At 34.4% G+C, this 11,655-nt stretch overlaps 1 pseudogene; it reads left to right on the top strand.

Annotated features, from left to right (window-relative positions):
* The first annotated feature begins 7,402 nt into the window (after nucleotides 1–7,402).
* On the top strand, nucleotides 7,403–7,495 carry LOC116149168 (U6 spliceosomal RNA; annotated as a pseudogene).
* The last annotated feature ends 4,160 nt before the right edge of the window (nucleotides 7,496–11,655 follow it).

The raw sequence follows: 11,655 nt of genomic DNA on the forward strand, positions 1-11,655 counted from the left end.
GCGGTAACTCCAGCCATAGCTACAGCGACAATAAAATAAGCAGTTAGAATACTAATGAATCCATTTTATAGCAAAGTGAAATGAGAACTCCCAAATGACTGAGCAGCAGGGGTGAGCCGTATCTCTCAACTAGCCTTTCAGCAGGTCAATAAATCATTAATTAACTTTTTTATCCTCCTAGAGAAGTCCTCTTCTGTTGATAGACATCTCAGGAGATTCCCTTTTCATTTGACAGAATGCCAAGCATCCAAATAGATTGTTTATCTGAATCCAATATTCAAAGGATCTCCTCTGAGATGCAAAATGCATTTTTAACATCATAGTTAGTTTGAGTATGTTGTCCCACCCTAAAAATGCTTGCTGCCTAGGTAGTCAAGCCTTGTTAATCAGAGTTAACCCAGAACAGTAATTGTTTATGCTTTTCCCTAAAATTTTCCCAGGTTTTCTTTTCTTCATCAGCTGCCACCAAAAGCAAACACGGAGACGTAGGTAGCATGTACAACACACCTGAGCCTCCAGAATCTCGGGTTATTCTACAAATCCTTTAGTGATCCGTCTCCGTGAAGCTTTCTTGGTTTCCCCCTTTCTTTGAATTTTTCTTATCCTGAGTTCCTATAGGCTTACTAACTAATTTATGTTAAGGAAGGACAAATAGCCCAATGATTAATTCCATTGTCTAATTTGTCTCCAGCAAAAAAAAAAAAAAAAAAAAAAACAGAAAAGCAAAAAGCAATGCCTAGAACCATTGTAAGCCCTCAGTCAACACTGAATCTAAACAAATAAAAACATAAATAAAGCAAGAAACAACAATTTTATTTTAATTTTCAGAGTAAATTCTTGTGACTTATATGAAGAAATACAAGCTTGAAGTGACTTTATAAGGGCTAAATTATTTGAACAAGACAAGTGATTTAGGTAAGAGTTCTTAGGCCAAGAATGAAATGAACTCAAAACATGAAGGTAATTATAAAGCCCAGGTTAATGAGAATGCATGATGAGCTACGTTTTTTTCTAACCTATAATAAAATAAAATTCAACAAGTTGGAAAGAGGAGAAAGCTATAAAATGGAACATGACCAGGTAATAGATTATCAAGGCCCTGATTCATGAGGCTGACTTTGGAGAGACCAGCATCAGAGACCAAGCAGCCTTCATCCAAAAGAATAGTATCAATAGTTGAATGGGAGCAGAATTCCAGTCCTCATTTAAAGAAATACCAGATACACGTCCAGGCATCTACGTTAGCCAATATCTCATTCGTATAAAGATCATACAGTGTATTTTATCCACAGCAGTGACACCTATCGGTGCCCCCAAATGTTGTTTAGCTCCATCCAAAATTCCCATTTTAACCTCCCCTCTTTAATTGATCCAGGCAAACATTCTCCCTGATAACGAAGCTGGAGCTTAGATACTTAAGGTAGGGGTCTTTGTGTTATGAAAAGGGACCTAATGAAACTATTCTAAGATCTTCACCAAAGCTTTGAAAACAGTGAAACACTACCTCTACTCATCACTCATACATACCCTAATTAGAGAAATAACAGAAATAGATCCAATCCATTATGCTACAGAATTTCACACTCTCACTTCTGGATGCTTAACAGCTGAGCATAGGTAAGTCCAAATAGCTATCACTGATTTTAGCTTTCTTCATAGAAACTAGCAGAGCAAAGGCATATAAACTTGCGAAGGTATAATGACTCACTTGAAATTCAGTGTAATAAACGGCACCCGAGGTAAGAATATATGACTTGTGGAGTCAGTGGGGGAAACAGGAAAGGAATAAATAGCATAATATAAAAAATAAGGACAATATAAATAAAAACACTGCAGAATTCAGAACAGCACAAACCTGCCTAGTGTTTACTCATATAAAGAAATAAAACACATCGTGATGTTGATTTTGCTAAGAGCAATGCTGTGTAAGTCAGGGTTACTATAGTTCAGATTTTCAGTTGGTAATTGCCATGAGTTTGAGTTGAGTTTGAAAATATTTTTTTGGTAATAAGGGACTATTTTGTTATGAACTTGCTTATCTTTTATCATTAATTATACTGCCATCTAGTAGGATGGTTTTTTATATCACTGATGTTAGAACTAAATTCTAAAATAGAGTAAATATTAGGGAGTACAGATTCAATGAAAAACAGTATTGGTAGTAAGCAACTGAGGACTCTACCTCTAACTTGAACCTGAAAGTATGTTGACGTGTCTGTCATGTCACCTTAAACCAATAAATATTTAGGTCTTAAGCAAAACTGCGCTATGCTTCTGACATTCTTGTGGTAAAAACATTGTCAGCAAAAGACAATTTAATCGTAATAACAAGGTCGTGCAAACTTTTTAGAAAGCATTAGCTTTCAAATGTTACGTTTATAAATGGAATTAAGCCCAATGAGTGCATTCCTGTTTGTTCTGATATAAATCTAAAACTGGATGCTTGGGAACATTGTAGACACATTGTGATAAGCTTGCCTGTTATATGAGGGTCTCAATGAATTATTTTGAAAAATCACCAGTCTTATCACTTGGAATTGCTGACAACTACCTCCCTGCTCCAACTTCTGGTTCACAGAAAACTCAAATGCAGGGAATATAAGAAAATGCTTAGCATCCTTTGTTTAAACGACTTCAGCAGATCTAATTAAGCAATTCTCGATTTCCACAAGGATACAGAATTTAACTACAACCAGGGAGATTTTTAGTCCCAGCGCAGAGTAAGTGGTTCATTCTAAGCACATGGTGGTTTCCACTTGGCAACAGGAGGCAACAATTCAAGCCCAAGGCTCAGGGTGACTTTCTCTCACATGCCTCCACCTCTTCTCAGCAACCATGACACATGTCTCCACCCCATTTAATTCCCATTTTTATTGTCAAGACTTCTTAGTTTTATATTTAACTTTTCTCATTTATTTATTTCCTTATGTTTCAGTAGCAAAACTTGAAAATTATTTACAACAGCAACTTATGTTTCAAATATATTGGAACACAAATGATTACATTTCTCAAAATACATACAGAAATCAAGTTGCATATAATGGAATTTTCCATAAGGGAATTCATGATAAGAAAATCATTTCTGTATTTAAGAAGAATTTCTAGGCCAGTGCTTAAGCAGAGACTTAAAATATCAGCTCTGAAACTAGAAAGCAGCATCCTCCGTCAATCCAGGATATTAAAAATAAGTATATTTGATAGTGAAGAGGATTCTTAGAACCTGAGAAAAAGGAAGGACTCAATCAAATAATAGATTATCCTCTCATCTATAGTAAGTGCTTATATAAGTTACTAAAATATGAAGATGAGTGAATAACATAAAAAACCTACTGTAGTCCTCAGTGTAGGTAAGAAAAATATTTCATCTGCACTGTTAGTTGTCATTTTCAACTAATTTTGTTTGTAGGGTATGTAAAGTTGCAACTCAAAACATATAATTCTCCCCAATTTTCTGCCATTATAAATAAATAAACTTATGAATTTGAAAAATCTTACCTGATTAATGCAATCAAGTATATAATACCCAGGATAAGCAAACTTAGCAAGCTGCTCCCCATGAACAATGATGTTTCTAACAAGGTCCCTGTGAGTCCACATAAGTGTGCTAACTTTCAAAAGCATTTACTCTAGTGTAAATGGACTACTTAAAAGTTGTGACAACCTATGAACAAATTTTTTCTCTCAGTAGACACTGGGCCACTTTAAGGCAAAGTTTGATCTGAGTTCCTGTGTTTGTGTCCTCAACTCTTAACAGTGGTACCTGGTGCGTAATGATGTTCCCTGTGTTTTTGTTGAAGGAATTAATAAATGAATGAAAATGTATAGTTCCACAAGTGCCAAGCAGCTTTAACATCAAGAGAATCAGAACCAAACAAGACAAATTTTGATGCTCAGGTAAAATAAGGTTCTTGTTGGGTTTTGATTTGCTGGGGTCATACATAAATTGATTGCCATTTAAAGAGAAAAAAATAGCTTTAAATAATCAGTCTCTAGAGAAACAGAATTCTAGCTAGGTGGCACTTTAATGAATTGAAATACCACAATGATAGAAATATAATTAAGAACTAGTATTACCTTTTTGTGTTTAACACACCTTAGGGAACTCTAAGAAATAAGCTTGTCAAGGATAAATAAGACCTGAAATCCATTGAGATTAGAAACTAATCAATTTTCTAAAAAGAAAAGAAAGTATTAACCTCTGATAATTTATACAATTTAGTCAATGTATTGTCTATTTCATATTACTATAAAAACTATGAAAGAAGTTCTGTGCAAAATTTGTATCTTACTGCAACTAATAGGTCCCCAGTGTTTGAGTACTCATATTTTACATTATGTGAATTACTTTAGCATCTACATGGTAAATGTATTGTGTTTTCAAATCCAAAAAGCTAATAATTGGCAAGACTTTAAGAGGCATTTGTTACATCTTCAATGTTTTGTTTGATTCACAATGTGGCAGAATCTATAAAACTGATTCAGGGTCAAAAATATCTAGTGGACATGGTGGCCAGAGTGACTCCCAGATCATCTCTGATCTCAACTCTATGTAAATTTATTTCTGAACTGAAAGTGTGTTCAGAGTAACACTGAAGATTGTTTTTGTTCTAGTAACTCTGTTATTGCATTAGGTATCTAGCAGTTCGGATTCTGTGTTTGCAGAGAGAATTACATTTTAATTGCAGAGGAAGCATTTTAAAATAATATGCTCTTACGATTCAGTAACAAGCCTACAAATAAGCCAGTAAAAATGGGCAAGATTTGAACAGTCACCTCACAAAACATGATATGAAAATGACTAATAAGTCCATGAAAAGACACTCAGCATCATTAGTTTTTAGGGAAATGTAAATTAGAAGCACAATGAAGTAATATTGGAAAATTCAGAGTGACTAATATTAAAATGACTAATAATATCATGTGTTGGCAATACGCAAAACAACTGGAACTCACACACTGCTGCTATAAATTTAATATGGCAAAACCGTTTTGAAAAACAGTGTGACAGTTTCTTACAAAGTTAGATACTCTTACAACCTAAAAATACTAGTTTTCAGTACTTTCCCCAAGAGAAATAAAAACATATGTTCACACAATGATATATATACAAGTGTTGATAGCAGCTTAAATTCTGACTGCCAAAACTGCAACCAACCAAAATTTCCATCAACAGGTGACTAGATTTTTGAAAACCATCGTATATTCATATGGTAAAATACTATACAGCAATAAAAAGGAAGGGACTCCTGCTACTTGAGGTTTCAAATGCATTATGCTGAGGGGCAGTAGCTAGTCACAATAGAAGGTATAATGTATAAGTCTCATGGGAAAGCCAAAGCTAATCTCTGTGGCAGCAAAAGAGGTTTCCTAGGGCTAGGTGAGTGACTGAGTAGATTTCTTAGTATAATGGATATGATCCACTACTTATTTGCTGTGGGCAGTTCCACTGAACACACATTTCTCAACACTCAGGAAAATGTATACTTAAAACAGATGTATTATATTGCATGTAAATTATAGCTTAAAAAGTCAATTAAAAATTATACCAATCTTTAATAAAATAGGTGTAACTCTAACAATATACCTTGCCAAAGAATATAGCTGAATATATATGTTTTAGTAAAAATGACAATTTAAAATCAAAATGATAATAATACTAAGAACATTTCTGAAAATTTACCATAAAAAGAATAGTAACATCTTGGAGTGCTTACTATACAGAGTACTTGTGTTAGCACTTTTAACTTTGACCAGGTAAGGAATCTGAAAAATGAAAAGTTGATAACTAAGAAATGAGAACTTTATTAACTTGCTCACATTCTCACAGATATTCAAGACTGCATCAGGGTACAAAATCCAGACCTCTCTGAATTTAAAGCCCAAAGAACATAAAACCTGAAACTGTAAACATTCTAAAAGAAAATCTCCTTGATTTGGTCTTCGCAATGATTTTTTGTATATGACACAAAAAGCACAAACGAAAGAAAAATTTAACAAGTAAGACTACATCAAACTAAAAAGCTTTTACACACCAAAATAAATGATCAACAAAATTAAAAAGCAACCTACAGAATAGGAGAAAATATTTGTAAGCCATATAACCAAGAAGAGGTTAATATCCAAAATATATAAGGAACTCTTACAACTCAATAGCAAAAACAAAACAAAATAATCCAATTAAAAATGGGCAAAGGACCTGAATAGACATTTTTCCAAAGAAGACATAAATGGACAACAGATTCATGAAAAGGCTGTCAACATCACTAATTATTAGGGAAATGCAAATTCAAAGCACAGTGATATCACCTTATACCTGCTAAGGATGGCTATTTTCAAAAGTATAGGAGGTAAGTGCTAGCAAAGATGTGGAGAAAAGAGAACCTGGCTACATTCTTTGATGGGAATGTAAATTGGTACACCAATTATGGAAAACGGTATGGTGGTTCCTAAAAAAATTAAACATAGAGCTAACATGTGATCCATCAATCTCACTTCTGGGAATATATCCAAAGCTAACAAAATCATTATCTCAAAGAGTTATCTGCACTTCCATGTTCATTGCATCATTGTTCATAATAGCCAAGATATGGAAACAACCTAGATGCCCATCAACAAATGAATGGATAAAGAGAATGCCACACACACAGTGAAATATTATTCAGCCACAGTAAAGAAATTTTCATCTGTGAAAATATGCATAAAATTAGAGGCATAATGCTAAGTGAAATAAGCCTGACACAGAATGGTATCACTTAAATGGAATTTTAAATAAATATATAAACAAACAAACAAACTCAGAGAGAGTAGAGTATAGGTTTCCAGAGGCTTGAGGAATGAGGGAAAATGGGAAAAACTGATCAAAGGGCACAAATTTTCAGTTATAAGATAAATAAGTTCCGAGAAACTAATTATAGCATGATGATTATATTTAATACTGTATTATATACTTGAAATTGTTAAGGTTGTAGACTTTAGGCATCCTTACCAAAAACAAACAAATAAAAAAGGAACTATGTGAGGTTATAAATATGTTAACTTGATTGCAAAAATCATTTCACAATGTTTACATATATAAAATCGTCTCATATTCCTAATGGGGATGGAACATTTGAGTTTCTGATAATTACAAGTTTCTATTTTATTACTGTAAATGAATTGCTTTTTAAAAAGGCATTTTTATCTTTACCTTGATTTTTAAAGATATGTTTTTAACAATTTTATTCTGTTTTAGCTGTACTAAAGAAAAACAAAGTACAAGGATCCAACTTTTGATTCATTCTCCCTCTATATTTACAAACTAGAAATTTAGAAGTAAGCAGAATATTCTAGGATTTAGAGAGTTTAGGGAGCACTGGGAATAAATATGAGCAAGTTCCAAGGAGGCGACTGATGAAAAATCCCTGTGCTCATTTCAGCAGCACAAAATTGTAATGATACAGAGAAGATTAGCCTGGCCCCTGTGCAAGGATGACACACAAACTTGTTCAATATTTTTTAAAAATCCTTGTTGTCATGCAGTTTTCCCTTTTTATAAGAGACATTTTCTGTGGCATTTCTCTACTTAAATTTAAAACTGGGTCTTCATTTCAGTAAAGGTTAAGGGTTCCCTTAAAAGGGGTATTAAGGTTATCAACTTACTAACATTTACATAGATCTGGATGATGTTTTGACTTCAGAGCAAAGATGGAGTTTTCTAGAGCTGGGCATGTAAAGCTGTAATTAGAAGTTTTCTTGATGCTATTGTAAATGGATGACACAATTTTCAGAGATGGTAAGAGGCATAAAATGTTGAAATAATTTGTGCATTTGAAATAAGACATAGTAACTATGTTTTCCTTGCTTCGAGTTAATCTAAAACTATGGTCTGAAACTCAATATGGAATTGCATATATTAGATAACACAGTGTTTGTTATGCACTCTTACTTGTTACTGACAGAACAGAAACTTGTTAGAGATAAATGAAAACACACTCTGATTGGTTTTATCCTTCCTATGTATTTTCAATAAAACAGATGCTGTCCTGAGATAGCAGTATCATTTGGTGTGTTGCTAAATCTTTTTTTGCAGATCTAACACATGCCTGACATATGGTAGGAATCCAGTAGTTTTCTGTTGCATATGGAACACTGAGAAACTTTAAGGAAACAGGCATAAACTTGAAAAAATACTTTTTATTTTCTTCTTGGATTTTTCAGTGTTGTTCCTATGAACTGTTATTCAGCTTCTAAATGGGTAAAGTTACCACACAAAAGATCCATTAAAGAACATTCAATATTATTTTTAGGATAAAGATACAATTATAAATTTACTTGTGTTTGTGTTACTCTTTAAAAGTTAGTAAAAATTGTAGTCTGGTATCAGGTAAACGTAAGTTATCCAATAAAGATAAAGAATATATACAATTTTACTGAGTCTTCCAGAAATTTATTGTCATAAATATTTGAAATAATGAAGAATATTCAGCCTGAACTAATAGGGCAGCGAAACAGAAAACCCAGAGTACACTCTGATTGGTGTTAGTGATACAGAAATAATAGTGTTGCAACTTAGGTGGATAAGTCAACAGACACAGATGAGAGGAGGTAATAATAAGGTAATTTTCTACTCAGAGATCATTTTCTGCTTCAGTCTTTCTTGCACAAATTCTTTTTACAGAAATGCAGCTTTTGAGCTCTGCTTAGGAAGCCATTAAACTGTTCATTTTAAACTCATCATTCATCAGAAAAAAAGAGATACAAAAACAAGTATGCTAGCACTGGAATTATTTTTCAAGAAAAGCTTCAGTGCCTACATGGTTATAAATGCCCCAACAGTAATATATCCCATCCCACCTAGATCTGCACCTGGTCACAACATTTAGCAATCGTAGAAGCCTGTATCATAAGAAAAGTTTGATACAGTTTAAAATAAGAACCAAGGAGGCATAGAAGACATTTTAGAAACATTTCTATCAAAATGTAATTCCTGGAACGTAAAGGGTTAAACATCAAATAACTGGTGTGTCAAGTTGTTTTTCATGTTTGACTTTTAAAAGCACACAAGTAAAATTATAATTGCACGTTTATTGTTAGCACAAGGTTAAATGTTTTATAATGGGTCGCTTATGTCATTATATTTCATATTCTGAATCTGAACACTTTTGTTTACAATTTGAGTATATAAATTAACATTGAAAGTTGAGGTGAAAAACAACTTTTTCCAACATTATGCCTGCTTCCTTAAAATTGGTGATTTTTTTATATACAACAATTTGAAGTAGAGAAAAATAATGAGATTTGGAGAACTTAAAATCTCCAGCATGTAATAAATTGCAGCTTCTGAAAATATTGATTTGTGAAAGTCTATTAATCAGAATTACTTATCCCTTAGGGAATCCATGTTGATATGGTTTAATGCCTTAAAAAATTATGATAAATCTGCCTTGTTAAAGACATCCTGTACATCTTATGTAGCAATGTATTTGCCGGTGTATTATTTTTCTGAATAAAAATCCATTTTTGTCATTGATGATCAAAATACAGACATTAGAAGAGAAAACAGCAGATTATGTTTGTGTCTTAGAGTTGAGTTTTTAAGGTCAGATACTCATTTTCTGTATGTCATAAACTGTTGACCTAACACTGCAACAGTGACTACCTGTATCAGATAGGACTGAGTTGTAGAAACCATGCTAGATGGTTTTCCCAGAAGGAAATGTACAATATTTCACATAATTGATAGTATTGATTATAAGACACATCATTATTTCCTGTACTACTAAGAAAGAATTGAAAGTGGGAAAATATATTTAGAATTGAAGGAATACAGTTTTGTCATATAGACCATTCTTTAAAACTGGGCTGCAAGTGCTGAAGGAGCTTCCCAGGAAACCATCAAACACCTAGAAGCATCCTGCCCTTGCCCAGGAAAACTGTAGTTACCAAATCAGAAAACTGGTAAAGACAGCGCCACGCTGACTCTGCCACAATTGGGTAAATGCCACCTGTAGTTACCAAATCAGAAAACTGGTAAAGACAGCGCCACGCTGACTCTGCCACAATTGGGTAAATGCCACCCTGACTGTAGAAAACTGCCAATCATGGAAGCAGTGAATGCAGACCTATGAATTCCTTTGCCACACCGTGCACTAGAAAAATGAATGTCTTCCTTGTCCCTTCTTCTTTCCTTAATTCCCTTATTATGGAATTCAAGTGTCTCTGCAGTGTACCTGATTCTCAGACCTAAATCACAGCTGGAAGACTAACAGCAGAGGAGCTTGGGATATACAGTTCTAGCTGTCCAGCTTCAACAACACAGAAAGAAATATACAGGAGGTTGGAGGTTACACAGGGACTTGTGTGAGCCACATTCCACACCTTCCATTCCCCTTTTACTGTCAAGCTTACTTTGGAAGAGAAGACAGGAAGTGTGCTAGGTAGAATAATGCTCCTGTGCTCCAGAGATGCCCACACCCTAATCTCTGGAACACGTGAACATGTTACATTTTGTGGCAAAATTACATTAAAGTTGCAGGTGAAATTAAAATTGCTAACCAGCTGACCTTAAAATGGGGATATTCTCCTAGATATTCCGGTGGGCCCAAAGTAATTACAGAAGTCCTTAAAAGTGGGATGAGACGCAGAAGAAACCAGAGGTCACTATAAAATGCTGGCCAAAGGTGCTACACACCGCACCTTGGAGACAGAGGAAGCAGCCGTGAGCCAAGGAACGTGGGTGGCCTCTAGAACCCGGAAAAAGCAACAAAATGGACTCTTCTCTAGAGTCTCAGAAGGAATGAAGCCCCATTGACCTCTTAATTTTAGCCCAGTGAGATCCATGTTTGACTTCTGACCTACAGAATTTTAAAATAATTAATTTGCATTGTCCTCAGTCACTACGTAGTTGTTGCAGTAGAAAACTGCAATAGAAAACTGACACAGGACGAGCCTCTGCTTAGTCGACCAGTCCTGCCAAATGACTGCTCTGTACTAAGGGGCGTTCTAGTTCTTTAGGGAGAACATGATGTAGTTTGTGTTCGCAAGGACCTCACAGCCTAATGAAGAACAGGGATGAGTGAAGAGAACGTTACCATATATTGTGATTAACATTGTAATAGGAAAAGTACAGACATGAGTGGTCAAGGACTTTCATGGGTAAGTCGTATCTCTCTGCGTAGAAGGATATATTGCTGGTACTTCTGAGTTGCTGTGGAGGTAAGGGATGGAATAGGGTTGTGTTCTACTATCAGAAGCGGGAAAAAAATCAGTTTTATATTCATGCTAAGCTTTCAGATACTGAGTTAAATGATCTGAGAGTAATAGTATCTTATGTGTAATAGGCATTATAACTTCTATTGCATTCACACTCTAGGAAATCAGGCAACTTTTCCTCAGCTTTTTAAAGTGCTGAAGGATTTGACCCACTATTTAAAAGACAGTGATAGACATTATTCCATAGTGAGAGGCACCTGTTCTGTGCCTAAACTTGCACTTCTGGGCCAATGCTTTCTAAGAGGGAATATTTATGTAAATGCTAATACTTCAGGATTCTTCCCTAGTACAAGCCATTTCAAAAAAAAAAAAAAAAAAAAAAAAAGCTCCAGAGTCTATAATTACTACTTTACAGTACTGTCATTATAGTCCCCCTCAAGAGTCCTCCCACCTCAATTTTCATCA

Source organism: Camelus dromedarius, chromosome 1 (assembly GCF_036321535.1).
Source record: "Camelus dromedarius isolate mCamDro1 chromosome 1, mCamDro1.pat, whole genome shotgun sequence".
Lineage (NCBI taxonomy): Eukaryota > Metazoa > Chordata > Mammalia > Artiodactyla > Camelidae > Camelus > Camelus dromedarius.